We start from the raw sequence: 14,457 nt of genomic DNA, 5'->3' as shown, positions 1-14,457 counted from the left end.
GCTGTTGAGTGTGTTCTGCTGTTTGTATACTCACCCTCATTCCCCGGCAGACGAAGGAAACAAAATAGAAAAACCTGTAACATTATAAAGAATAAAGAATAAAAAATTGTGAGACTCTACTGTTGGCTTCCCTTTTAGGCCCTTTCAGCTCAAGAGCACATGACTATTACACTATATGAAACAGGAGAGGTGTCTGTTATATACATCACAACCTATGCTTTATTAGCAGTGTTTGTCTCCCCCTGCAGGTGTGAAAAATACTGCATGAGTCAGTGTGTGAAGGTTATGAGAAGTTGGATAATTTTTTTTTATTTTTTGACTTCATTTGACAGCTCAAGACAGACAGGAAAGGGGGAGAGAAAGGGGATGACACACAGTGAGGGGGGCTGCAGGCCGGACTCAAACCCATGGCCACTGCAGCTACTGTACTCATGGTACACAGGGGGGCAGCTCTACCAGGTGAGCTACCAGGGCCCCATACGATACTTTCTTCTTATGCTTTGTTTGACTTTTGCTCATCAGGCTTTCATTGAAAAGTTTATTTGTCCCATGATGCAAGTGTGTGGGCTTTTTTCTGAGGCCTGTGATTAAGTTTGATTAAATGTGTTTATGCATACATTAATCTTATAATATCTAGAGTTGAAACGATCCACAGAAAATAAATATGCAACTTTTTTGATAACTGTATAATTTTCAGTCATTTTACAAGCAAAAATACCAAACAACTCTTTGAGTAAACCCTCCTATCCACGAACCAACATGAAGGCATGAGGTGGGTGGTGTCATTGTGCATCTTATAATATTCTAACCATCATGTCGACTACCACTACACGCCACTGGTTCAGTATAAAGAGCTGAGTTAAGATATATCACCACCTACTGAAAGGAAAGCATACAGGTGCAAGAGGCTGTGTGCTACAGAGATGAAGAGTGTGATGAGGTTTTTGTACTGAGGAGCAGTGATATGTAGCACTGTGTAAACTAGCAGCACAGAAATACACTGCACTGCTGTTCAGCTGGAGTTCTTCAATTGTTAATGTGCAGGTTTGTCCTGTATCTGCACCCCCTTCTATCTTCACATTCACTCCATTCTCTGGGTTTCCTTTGTCAATATACATATATCCCAGGAACTGTAGTTGTCCGTCTGTTTGTTTGTACCAGAGGATTCGGTCATAGCTCTGAATACTGTGTGAACAGTTGATTTCAGCTGTTCCTCCTGGTGTGTTGTACATGTCAGCTGGAGTCTGGTAGACTTGTCCACTGAGAGAGGAACCTGCTTAAAAAGAATCAAACCCTCAGACAGAATACAACCAGAGCATAAACACTGGTGAATTGAACAACTTGAAATGTAAATGAATGCAAAAGACAGCTGGAATAGCAGTAATATGTGAGAGTGGCTGTACACAAGCAAATCTATAAACATATTTTGTTGAAAATGGGAATTAAAATTATATTATAAATTATTTTTGATGACATTACCTGAAACCAGAATAGAGTTAAAAGTAATGCAAATGAATAAGAGGATCATTTTGTGTTTTTCTGTTTGTCTTTGCAATGAGTGAAACAGTTATACTGACTATTCCAACCTTCTTGTGGCTTAAACCCTCCCAAGTCATTAGGTGGGTGGTGTCATTGAGGATCTGACTCATGTTAACTATACCACCACCTACTGAAAGGAAAGCATACAGGTGCAAGAGGCTGTGTGCTACAGAGATGAAGAGTGTGATGAGGTTTTTGTACTGAGGAGCAGTGATATGTAGCACTGTGTAAACTAGCAGCACAGAAGTACACTGCACTGCTGTTCAGCTGGAGTTCTTCAATTGTTAATGTGCAGGTTTGGCCTTTATTTGCATTCCCTTTTATCTTCACTTTTACTCCATTCTCTGGGTTTCCATTGTTAATATACATATATCCCAGGAACTGTAGTTGTCCGTCTGTTTGTTTGTACCAGAGGATTCGGTCATAGCTCTGAATACTGTGTGAACAGTTGATTTCAGCTGTTCCTCCTGGTGTGTTGTACATGTCAGCTGGAGTCTGGTAGACTTGTTCACTGAGAGAGGAACCTGCTTAAAAAGAATCAAACCCTCAGACAAAATACAACCAGAGCATAAACACTGGTGAATTGAACAACATGAAATGTAAATTAATGCAAAAGACAGCTGAAATAGCAGTAATATGTGAGAGTGACTGTACACAAGCAATTTCTTGAACAGATTTTGTTGAAAATGTGAATGATTTTTGATGACATTACCTGAAACCAGAATAGAGTTAAAAGTAATGCAAATGAATAAGAGGATCATTTTGTGTTTTTCTGTTTGTCTTTGCAATGAGTGAAACAGTTATACTGACTATTCCAACCTTCTTGTGGCTTAAACCCTCCCAAGTCATTAGGTGGGTGGTGTCATTGAGCATCTGACTCATTTTTAACTACCTCTTACACATCACTGGCTCTGTGTGTAAAGATCTGAGTAATGATATGCTGAAGAGGGAACGCAGGTGTTAAGAGGCTGTGAGCTGTGCGATGAGGTTTTTGTACTGAGGAGCAGTGATATGTAGCACTGTGTTAACTAGCAGCACAGAAGTACACTGCACTGCTGTTGAGTCTTTCAGTTGTTAATGTGCAGGTCTGGTCTTTATTTGCGTTTCCATCTATCTTCACATTCACTCCGGTCTCTGGGTATCCAGTGTTTACATTCATATATCCCAGTAACTGCAGTTGTCCGTCTGTGATTTGCTTGTACCAGAGGATTCGATCGTAGCCTTCAATACTGTGTGAACATTGTATTTTGGCTATTTCTCCTTGGTTGCTAAACATATCAGCTGGAGTCTGGTGGACTTTTTCACTGAGAGACGAACCTGTTAATTACAAATCATCAACAAACACACATTAATATACAGTAATGAGGTAAGAGTGTAAGTCCTCATGAATGTAAAAGTACAAGGACGCTCAGCCGGGATGATAACCTGATAATCATTTTGAGAACTTTTCTTACATTACCTGAAACCAGTATGATATTAAGGGCTAAGCAGAAGACAGTGATCATCTTGTTATGTTTTGTGACTGAATTTAAGAATATCCTTGTTTTTGGTGCTGTGCTCTCATCTCTGTATGTGCACTTCTACTGAATATTCACACCTCTATTGCTGGGTAAACCCTCCCATCAGGAAAATATTTTCTATTTGGTTGGTGTCATAATGCATTGTCCTCTTCCTGAACTGCCACTATACACCACAGACATACTGAACTGCCCCTTATGAAAGGATACAAAATAATAAAGACCTAAAATTAAAACCAGGTGCAACAATACAGTCGAGTCTGTTTGTTTGACTACAACTCTTAAGTCTGAAAGCTCCAATTAGTCATTTCTGACCATATAGATAAAACATAAATAATGTGTGCTCACGTTTATAATGATTCCTGACATAAACTAGCCATTTTTATTTCACTCAATTGGTAATAATTCAAAATAAAAGCCTGTTACCACTGCATTGAAAAACGTCTCTGACAGTAAAACACCTTTAACAGCACAAGAAAACATGCTGAAACTAACACACTGCCTTGTGTTAGTCTGTCCATTAAATGACCCCAGTGAAGCTACCGTACTTACATGTTTGAAATGTAATGGTGATTGTTTGCTTGCAACAAATACATTCTATGCAAACTATATGAATGTTCTGTTAATTTGTGGTAGATTATTTATTTGAGTATCAATAAATGATTTAAAAAAATGTCTGTCAAAATAATATTAACTCAAGGTCCACTTGCTAGCTCTTTCTGGAACTTTAACCATATCTGATGGTCTTTGGTAAATGTAGTGGAGGTCCAGTAAGGTGACCTTGAGTTAAGATTAGTTTGTCCAATTAATGTCGAGCATTAAATGTGATGCTTAAATATCTAACACATCTGTGTCACTGTGTTTTACACATGAATATTTCTTTGGTGTTGGACTGGACTGTAAACAACAAGTAATGTAAAGATGTAATAAAATAGAATCATCATATTTTGACAATGAAAATAACTGTCATTTGAAGCCCTACTAATATGTTACCATAATTACCTCTTTCTCATGAATAATAATGGTTTATTCCATATATTTTAGTTACAAAGATAGCCAGATTTATATTTGAAAAATTGTTATGAAGCTTAAAATATTTCTGAATCTTTTCTTTAGATTCTGGTGTTGTAAAGTAGTTTCAGTACAAACTGTTAGTCTAGCAACACAGGATTAAGAGAAGGTCAATATAGAGGTTTTTGCGTAGTGTTGTAAGTTAACTGTGCCACTGTGGTCCCTGATGCACAGCACAGAAACACAAGCCTTTATCTTCTTTGGCTCCAGATTGTTCACTGTGAATGTCCCAAATTACCAAAGTCATGATCTTCACTCCCAACTATTGTGAACACTATAAATTTCATTGCTTCTCCTGGCAGCTGTCTGCACCGGTACATCTGGTAGTAACAGTCCTTTGTGTGGCTGCAGTGTATTGTTGCAGTGCCACTCTTGTCTTTCCACAGTGGGTAGTTCTGGGTGACCTCACTGCCATCAGTGAAACCTGTGTACATTACAATAAATACTGTCAGTGTAGCTTCAGAGATATGAAGAGCTGCAGGTGGGAGTGTCATATATTATGTGGCATTTGATCAAAGTGTAACTGGGAGGATTTGCAGTCCTCGAGGTCCCCCTACAGTACATGAGATATTGAAACAGTAATACTAACAGTGCACTGAGGTTTTTGTTCAGCTATTGAGTGCATCTGTATCACTGTGTTTACTCACAGCACAGAAGTACAAGCCTTTATCTTTTGGCTCCAGATTGTTCACTGTGAATGTCCCACTGGCAACGTCAGGTTTGGTTGCTGAGAATTTCTCTGTGCTGAAATTGCCAAAGTCTTTGCTGCTGATTGATGTGAACACAATTAGTTTCATTGTTTCTCCTGGTAGCTGTCTGTACCAGTACATCTGACTGTAGCCAGCATCCTTTGTATGTCTGCAGTCTATTGTTGCATTGTTCCCCTTGTATTTCCACAGTATGTCATTCTGGGTGACATCGCTCCCATCAATTAGACCTGTGTGTAAAGCATTAAAGGTAACCATGGTTACTATACTACTATAATGACTATAATGAGAGCAAGAACCTGAAATATAAACTTCCACAGTTGATGTTATTGTAAATTACCTGCAGTCCACAACAAAAAGAGTGAAGATCTGAGGAGGCCTTGTTTAATGTTAACATCCATGTTCTGTCAGAGCCTGCAGACACTGCCAGAGTCTCATATAGTTACAGAGACATAAAGAGCTGCAGGTGGGAGTGGCACTGCATTGCGTGATGTGATCCTTTGAGCTGCTCTGTACAAATCTCCGTTGACATCCAAGGTGTAGTGTAAGTACAGTACATCTCTGCCCTGAGATCACTCGTACTTTAGATCAGTAACACTGACGAGCTCAAGATTTGGTGATTGAGTTGAAAATATGTTCAAGATGGACGATCAACCTGAACTTCTTCACTAAGAAATAATGATAAATTATAGCGTAATGAAGCTGGTTTGAAATTCTTTATTCTTATATGAAGCAGAAACATGAGCGTGAGGCAGGAAGTTTCAGCTCTGACAGTCTTTAATTCACTCAACCTAAAATTATTTTATTCCTGTTGCTAATGGGAAAAGTTCACAGCCATATTATAGTCTAATAAACAATGTTTGTTACACAGAATGTGACCAACAGTGCAGAGGAAGTCATATTTATGTATACACAGCAGATAAAATCTTGAAAGGCTCGGTTTAGATGGAGGCTGGCTGCAGGTGTTCAGAGACTCAACATGTTGTCTATCTGCAGGCAGATAAAGGAGAGTTTTTGTATTGACTTGTGGGGAATCTGAAGCACTGTGTCGACTGGCAGCACAGAAATACACACCGCTGTCATTTATTGTAAGATTAGAAATAGTGAGGCTCGAATGTTTATTGCCTTCTCCATCAAAACTGATTTTTCCTTTCACGTCCTCCTCGAGATTTACAGCATCTCCATTCAGATATCCCAGAAGCTTTAGAGCTCCTTGTTGTTGTTTGTACCAGAGAATAACGTAATAACCCGTTATGCTGTGTGAACAGTTGATCCCTCTGGCAACAGATTCACCCGTTCTCTTTATGATGAAAGAAGGTGTTTGGAGGACACTGTTGGTTTTAGAGGCACCTGTGGAAAAAGCAGACATGATTTTGATTCTGGAAATGGAGCTGTGCAATGTCTCTCTCTTTCTGGAATATTCTTGTATTTCTCACCCTTATTTCCTGGAAGATGAAGAAAACCAAATATAAAGACCATGAAGCTCATGTTAACCATCATGTTAATCTTGTCAGGTCCTCAGCTCAGCACCTGTGGAAGAGAGTGCCTGACTGTCAGAGTATAATGAACAGGGGAGGTGTCAGAGAGAGGTCTACATCAGAGCTTTAACTTCATCAGCAGGGAAGGAGGAACGTTATCTTGATACTGCAGTCAGTGGACGTGTAGCTTGTTGTCTTGATTCAATTGTTGAGGTTTGTTTCCCCTGCTGATGTAAAACATACTGTAGTTTTCCACTGAGGCCAATAAAGCAGTTTGCTAAACTTTTTGTACTTTTTATCCAGAGTAGAAATAGTCAAACAGAATATTGTCAGTGTAGCTACAGAGATATGAAGAGCTGCAGGTGGGAGTGTCATATATTATGTGGCATTTGATCAAAGTGTAACTGGGAGGATTTGCGGTCCTCGAGGTCCCCCTACAGTACATGAGATATTGAAACAGTAATACTAACAGTGCACTGAGGTTTTTGTTCAGCTATTGAGTGCATCTGTATCACTGTGTTCACTCACAGCACAGAAGTACAAGCCTTTATCTTCTGGCTCCAGATTGTTAACTGTGAATGTCCCACTGGCAACGTCAGGTTTGGTTGCTGAGAATTTCACTGTGCTGAAATTGCCAAAGTCTTTGCTGTTGATTGATGTGAACACAATTAGTTTCATTGTTTCTCCTGGTAGCTGTCTGTACCAGTACATCTGGTTGTAGTAAGCGCCCTTTGTGTGTCTGCAGTCTATTGTTGCACTGTTGCCCTTGTATTTCCACAGTGTCTCATTCTGCGTGACATCGCTCCCATCAATTAGACCTGTACAAACAAACCTTTATAATCAACCAATTTCTGGACTTTTTGACAAAACTTCCATTTAAAATGATAAACAATTGAAACAAGTCAAAAACATGATCAAAAGTTAGTTCATTTAAAACGTATCAATAATGCAGGGTCCCCAGTAAATTACCTGCAGTCCACAGCACAAAGAGTGATAATGTGAGGAGGCCTTGTTTAATGATAATATCCATGTTCTGTTAGACGCAAACTGCCAGTCTCTAAAACATACATGGATATAAAGAGCTGAAGATGGGAGTGTCAGTTGGTTATTGTGAATAATAGAAGATCAATATGTTGTTGCTGTTAATCATTGTGTTTTCTTCAGTGTAGCAGCAGTTACACTGAAAATATTTCCAACCTCCTTAGAGTAAACCCTCCTATCTACAAACCAACATGAAGGCATGGTGGGTGGTGTCATCATGCATCTTCTAATATTATAACCATGTCGACTACCACTACACTCCACTGGTTCAGTATAAAGGGCTGAGGTAAGATATACCACCACCTACTGAAAGGAAAGCATACAGGTGCAAGAGGCTGTGTGCTACAGAGATGAAGAGTGTGATGAGGTTTTTGTACTGAGGAGCAGTGATATGTAGCACTGTGTAAACTAGCAGCACAGAAGTACACTGCACTGCTGTTCAGCTGGAGTTCTTCAATTATTAATGTGCAGGTTTGGCCTTTATTTGCATCCCCTTCTATATTCACATTCACTCCATTCTCTGGGTTTCCATTGTTATTATACATATATCCCAGGAACTGTAGTTGTCCGTCTGTTTGCTTGTACCAGAAGATTCGGTTATAGTTGTCAATCTCATGTGAACAGTTGATTTTGGCTATTTCTCCTTGGTTGGTACACATATCAGCTGGAGTCTGGTGGACTTTTTCACTGAGAGACGAACCTGTTAATTACACATCAACAACAAACACACATTAATATACAGTAATGAGGTAAGAGTGTAAGTCCTCATGAATGTAAAAGTACAAGGACGCTCAGCCGGGATGATAACCTGATAATCATTTTGAGAACTTTTCTTACATTACCTGAAACCAGTATGATATTAAGGGCTAAGCAGAAGACAGTGATCATCTTGTTGTGAGTTGTGACTGAATTTAAGAATATCCTTGTTTTTGGTGCTGTGCTCTCATCTCTGTATGTGCACTTCTACTAAATATTCATACCTCTATTGCTGGGTAAACCCTCCCATCAGGACAACATTTTTCTAGTTAGGTGGTGTCATAATGCATTGTCCTCTTCCTGAACTGCCACTATACACTACAGACATACTGCACTGCCCCTTATGAAAGGACACAAAATAACAAAGACCTGAAATGAACATTAAAACCAGGTGCAACAATACAGTCGAGTCTGTTTGTTTGACTACAACTCTTAAGTCTGAAAGCTCCAATTAGTCATTTCTGACCATATAAATAAAACATAAATACTGTGTGCTCACGTTGATAATGATTCCTGACATAAACTAGCCATTTTTATTTTACTCAATTGGTAATAATTCCAAATAAAAGCCTGTTACCACTGCATTTAAAAACTTCAACAACAGTAAAACACCTTTAATAGCACAAGAAAACATGCTGAAAGTAACACACTGCTTCGTGTCAGTCTGTCCATTACATGACCCCAGTGAAGCTACCATACTTACATGTTTGAAATGTAATGGTGATTGTTGCTTGCAACAAATACATTCTATACAAACTATATGAATGTTCTGTTAATTTGTCGTAGATTCTTTATTTGAGTATTAAGAAATGATAAAAAAAAATATCTGTCTAAATAATATTAACTCAAGGTCCACTTGCTAGCTCTTTCCAGAGCTTTAACCATATCTGATGGTCTTTGGTAAATGTAGTGGAGGTCCAGTAAGGTGACCTTTAGTTAAGATTAGTTTATCCAGGTATTCGAGCATTATCTGTGATGCTTAAATAACATTGAGCTTTTACAGCTCCATTCCTTTCCTGAATGGAATTTAAACAGAATGAAATTATGATTTCAGATAAGACAAGATAGACTTTATTGATCCCACACTGGGGAAAGTCACATGTTACATATAAATAAATAAATAAATAAATACACATTTAATAACAAAATAAAATAGAAAAATACAAGATGTATTGAAAATTAGAGACTTAGAGTTGTATGTATACTACAATATAGAATATTAACAGTGTGAACCCAACAGGAAAAGGATAAAAAAAAAAAAAATAGTACAACACAATCAAATAGGAACTCTACAATTGTCAGGAAGCATGTTTGGTTAGAGTACAATATGGTGTTAACCTGCATTCATTGGCCATCATTTTACATGTATGGTGACATTATTCTATTGCACAACTTCTATTACCAAAACTAAATACTCCGTAAGTGCAGTTCCACATAATTAATCACATGTATCAGTGTTAGCCTAGAGCTCCCTCTGTAGTTCATCAGTTAGAATATTTTATTCATTGTGACAGCAACAGTTGGGTATTTGTACAGCTGTCTCAGCCACCTGTATCACTGTGTTGACTCACAGCACAAAAATACACTCCACTGTCCTCAGGCAGCAGCTTCTCCACTGTCAAAGATCCAGTCTGAGGGTCGTTCTTCTGTGCTGGAAACTTGTCCTCGCTGAAGCCACTTTCATATTTATGTGGTGGAGTTGTAGTGGTGAACACGATTAGTTTCATTGTTTCTCCTGGTAGCTGTCTGTACCAGTACATCTGGTAGTATTGGATACTTTTTGTATGGCTGCACTCTATTGTTGCACTGTCGCTCTCGTTTTTCCACAGTATGTCAGTCTGGGTGACATCGCTCCCATCAATGAGACCTGTGTGTATAACAGTTAGGTTAACAGTTTTAAAACACACCACATCTCTAAAATAATAGTTTAACACTGTAAACCAATGAGCTCAGAATGAAATTCACCTTTAAGCCAGAGCAGAAATATTAAAAAGTAGAGTAGACAATGTTTGGTTATGTCCATGTTGTGGAAGTCAGAGCCTCCTTTGAATCTGTCAGTTTATTTACAGAGGTATAGAGAGTAGGTGTGTCTCCGCAGTGTGTGACGTTCTCTGATTCTGTGAGCTGACGAATTGAAATCCACACGGTGAATCAAAGTGTAACTGGGAGTATTTGTGGTGCTTGAGGTCCCCCTACAGTGCATGAGATGGAGGGATCGAGGTGTGCCAACAGTCTTCACTGTGAATGTCCAGCCTGGTGCTCACAGGGGGAATTTGTCCTTGTTGAGGTCTGGTTCATATTTTTGTTCTTTTGTGTATAAACTTACATTGTATTTAAGTTCACTCAACTTAAAATTATGTCATTGGGAAAGGTTCATAGCCATATTATAGTAAAATGAACAATTTGTATTACACAGAATGTGACCAACAATGCAGATAAAGTCAGAATTATGTAAAGACAGCAGAGAAAATCTTCAAAGGCTCGGTTTAGATGGAGGCTGGCTGCAGGTGTTCAGAGACTCAACATGTTGTCTATCTGCAGGCAGATAAAGGAGAGTTTTTGTATTGACTTGTGGGGAATCTGAAGCACTGTGTCGACTGGCAGCACAGAAATACACACCACTGTCATTTAATGTAAGATCAGAAATAGTGAGGCTTGAATGTTTATTGCCTTCTCCATCAAAACTGATTTTTCCTTTCACGTCCTCCTCGAGATTTAAGATTTTCAAATTCAGATATCCCAGAAGCTTTAGAGCTTCTTGTTGTTGTTTGTACCAGAGAATATTGTCGTAATATGTTATGCTGTGTGAACAGTTGATCCCTCTGGCAACAGATTCACCCGTTCTCTTTATGATGAAAGAAGGTGTTTGGAGGACACTTTTGGTTTTAGAGGCACCTGTGGAAAAAGCAGAGACGATTTTGATTCTGGAAATGGAGCTGTGCAATGTCTCACTCTTTCTGGAATATTCTTGTATTTCTCACCCTTATTTCCTGGAAGATGAAGAAAACCAAATATAAAGACCATGAAGATCATGTTAACCATCATGTTAGTCTTCTCAGGTCCTCAGCTCAGCACCTGTGGAAGAGAGTGCCTCACTGTCAGAGTATAATGAACAGGGGAGGTGTCAGAGAGAGGTCTTCATCAGAGCTTTAACTTCATCAGCAGGGAAGGAGGAACGTTATCTTGATACTGCAGTCAGTGGACGTGTAGCTTGTTGTCTTTAATTCAGTTGTTGAGGTTTGTTTCCCCTGCTGATGTAAAACATACTGTAGTTTTCCTCAGTAATGGAGTTTTTTCAGTTCATAGATATTTAGATATCAAGTCTGAGTGACACCTGTATGAAAACTGTTACCATCAGTGACCATTTTAACTTGCACACAGCAGAAAGTTCACAGTGCTCATGATCCCTCTAAGAGACACTGAGGCCAATAATGCAGTGTGCTGATCTTTTTGTACTTTTTATCCAGAGTAGAACTAGTAACAAGCTGATGAGACCATGTTTGCTAATGCCCATCCATGTTCAGAAAGTCAAGAGTCAAACACAATACTGTCAGTGTAGCTACAGAGATATGAAGAGCTGCAGGTGGGAGTGTCATATATTATGTGGCATTTGATCAAAGTGTAACTGGGAGGATTTGCGGTCCTCGAGGTCCCCCTACAGTACATGAGATATTGAAACAGTAATACTAACAGTGCACTGAGGTTTTTGTTCAGCTATTGAGTGCATCTGTATCACTGTGTTTACTCACAGCACAGAAGTACAAGCCTTTATCTTCTGGCTCCAGATTCTTCACTGTGAATGTCCCACTGGCAGCGTCAGGTTTGGTGGCTGAGAACTTCACTGTGCTGAAATTGCCAAAGTCATGATCTGTGTTGATTGATGATGTGAACACAATTTGTTTAATTGTTTCTCCTGGTAGCTGTCTGTACCAGTACATATAGTAAAAGGTGGCACCCTTTGTTTGTCTGCAGTCTATTGTTGCATTGTCGCCCTTGAATTTCCACAGTGTCTCATTCTGGGTGACATCACTCCCATCAATTAGACCTGTACAAACAAACCTTTATAATCAACCAATTTCTGGACTTTTTGACAAAACTTCCATTTAAAACAATAAAAAACTGCAACAAGTCAAAAACATGCTCAAAAGATAGTTCATTTAAAATGTATTAATAATGCAGGATACCCAGTGAATTACCTGCAGTCCACAGCACAAAGACTGATAATCTGAGGAGGCCTTGTTTAATGATAATATCCATGTTCTGTTAGACGCAAACTGCCAGAGTCTGTAATAGATACATAGATATAAAGAGCTGCAGATGGGAGTGTCACTGGATTGTACGATGTGTTTTTTTTTTGTTCCTGTATCAGTAAAAGTGGTTCTTGGGGTCCCCCTACTGTCCATCACTCCCATCTGCAGTCATTGTGACACTGACAAGCTGTTTGCCATTGACGTATACAGTGATGAACAAAAGATGAATGATATTTCTGGACTGGTAGTCCTAAAACATGAGGAATTTAAGTTTGATTTTAAAATTCATCACTAAATATGGCTCTGCACTTCCCCCTCCAGCATCTGGACTCCCCAGGAACCTATGTCAGGATCCTGTTTGTGGACTTCAGCTCTCCTTTCAATACCATGATCCCAGCTCTGTTACAGGACAAGCTCTCCCTCACTGTGCCTGACTCCACCTGCAGGTGGATCACAGACTTCCTGTCTGACAGGAAACAGCACGTGAAGTTGGGGAAATTGTCTCTGCCTCTCGGACCATCAGCACTGGATCCCTCCAAGGCTGCGTTCTTTCTCCTCTGCTCTTCTCCCTGTACACCAACAGCTGCACCTCCAGTCACCAGTCCGTCAGGCTCCTGAAGTTCGCAGATGACACCACCCTCATTTAACTCATATCTGATGGAGATAAGTCCGCCTACAGATGGGAGATTGACCATGTGGTGACCTGGTGCAGCCAGAACAACCTTGAGCTAAACGCTGGAGATGGTTGTGGACTTCAGGAAGAACCCAGCCCCACCTGCCCCCATCATCCTGTGTGACTCCCCGTATCATTCGATCCGCTGAGAAGATGATCGGCTGCAATCTGCCATCCCTCCAGGACCTGTACACCTCTAGGACCCTGAGGCGTGCAGGCAAGATTGTGGCTGACCCCCTGCATACAAACACTTCCCTCTGGCAGGAGGCTGCGGTCCATCAGGACCAAAACCTCAGGCCACAAGAACCATTTCTTTCCTTCTGCAGCTGGCCTTATTAACAAGGCCCGGAACCCCCACTGACACTGACTCTTAAACCCACCCTGTATAAATGCATTACATTAATGCACTCTCATTGGTTTTTCTATCCTGCACATTGTAAATATCTTTCCTGTACAGTTTTAGATATTTTTTATCTTCATCTTTATTTATTTATATTTCAAACAGTACTTGATTTCTGTGTGATTTTTATGCACCAACACACCAAGGCAAATTCCTTGTACAAGTAAAAACATACTTGGTAGTGAACCCGATTCTGATTCTGATTCAAATTAGAGTACACACATGAAACAATATTTTAATGTAAACTTCTAATTGTTCAGATTTATTTTACTGTAAATTACCTGTAGTTACCTGTAGCAAAAAAACAGTATGACATAAACTTTTTTGATAATAATATCCCTGTTTGCTACCAATCATGAGACAGTATCACAAACATTATGCTCTGCACATCCTAGAATAACCTGCTTATCTGTGGGCCTACAGCACAACCTCAGAGGAGGTCAAAATTCAGTCAGAACAGTTGATTCAAATCTTGAAAGGCTCGGTTTAGATGGAGGCTGGCTGCAGGTGTTCAGAGACTCAACATGTTGTCTATTTGCAGGCAGATAAAGGAGAGTTTTTGTATTGACTTGTGGGGAATCTGAACCACTGTGTTGTCTGGCAGCACAGAAATACACACCGCTGTCATTTAATGTAAGATTAGAAATAGTGAGGCTCGACTGTTTATTGCCTTCTCCATCAAAGCTGATTTTTCCCTTCACGTTGTCCTCAGGGTTAAGGTAGTTGACATTCAAATATCCCAGGAACTGCAGAGTTTTAGTTTCATCTTGTTTGTACCAGAGAATAACTTGATAACTTGTTATGGTGTGTGAACATTTGATCCCACTGACAACAGATTCACCAACTCTCTTAATGATGAAAGGAGGCGTTTGGAAGACGCTGTCGGAGAGAGAGGAACCTGTGGGGAAAGAACAGACGCTGTTTAAAATACTGAAATTATTAGCTGTTGAATGTGTTCTGCTGTTTGTATACTCACCCTCATTCCCCGGCAGACGAAGGAAACAAAATAGAAAAACCTGTAACAT

At 39.6% G+C, this 14,457-nt stretch overlaps 1 protein-coding gene across 1 annotated transcript in view; it reads right to left on the bottom strand.

Annotated features, from left to right (window-relative positions):
• LOC127360258 (T cell receptor beta chain MC.7.G5) overlaps window positions 1-14,457 on the bottom strand; it is a gene marked incomplete in the record, with an annotated part of 299,553 nt that overhangs the window by 250,869 nt on the left and 34,227 nt on the right.

Source organism: Dicentrarchus labrax, unplaced genomic scaffold, assembly GCF_905237075.1.
Source record: "Dicentrarchus labrax unplaced genomic scaffold, dlabrax2021, whole genome shotgun sequence".
Classification (NCBI taxonomy): domain Eukaryota; kingdom Metazoa; phylum Chordata; class Actinopteri; family Moronidae; genus Dicentrarchus; species Dicentrarchus labrax.
This window is presented reverse-complemented; position numbering and strand designations above follow the sequence as displayed.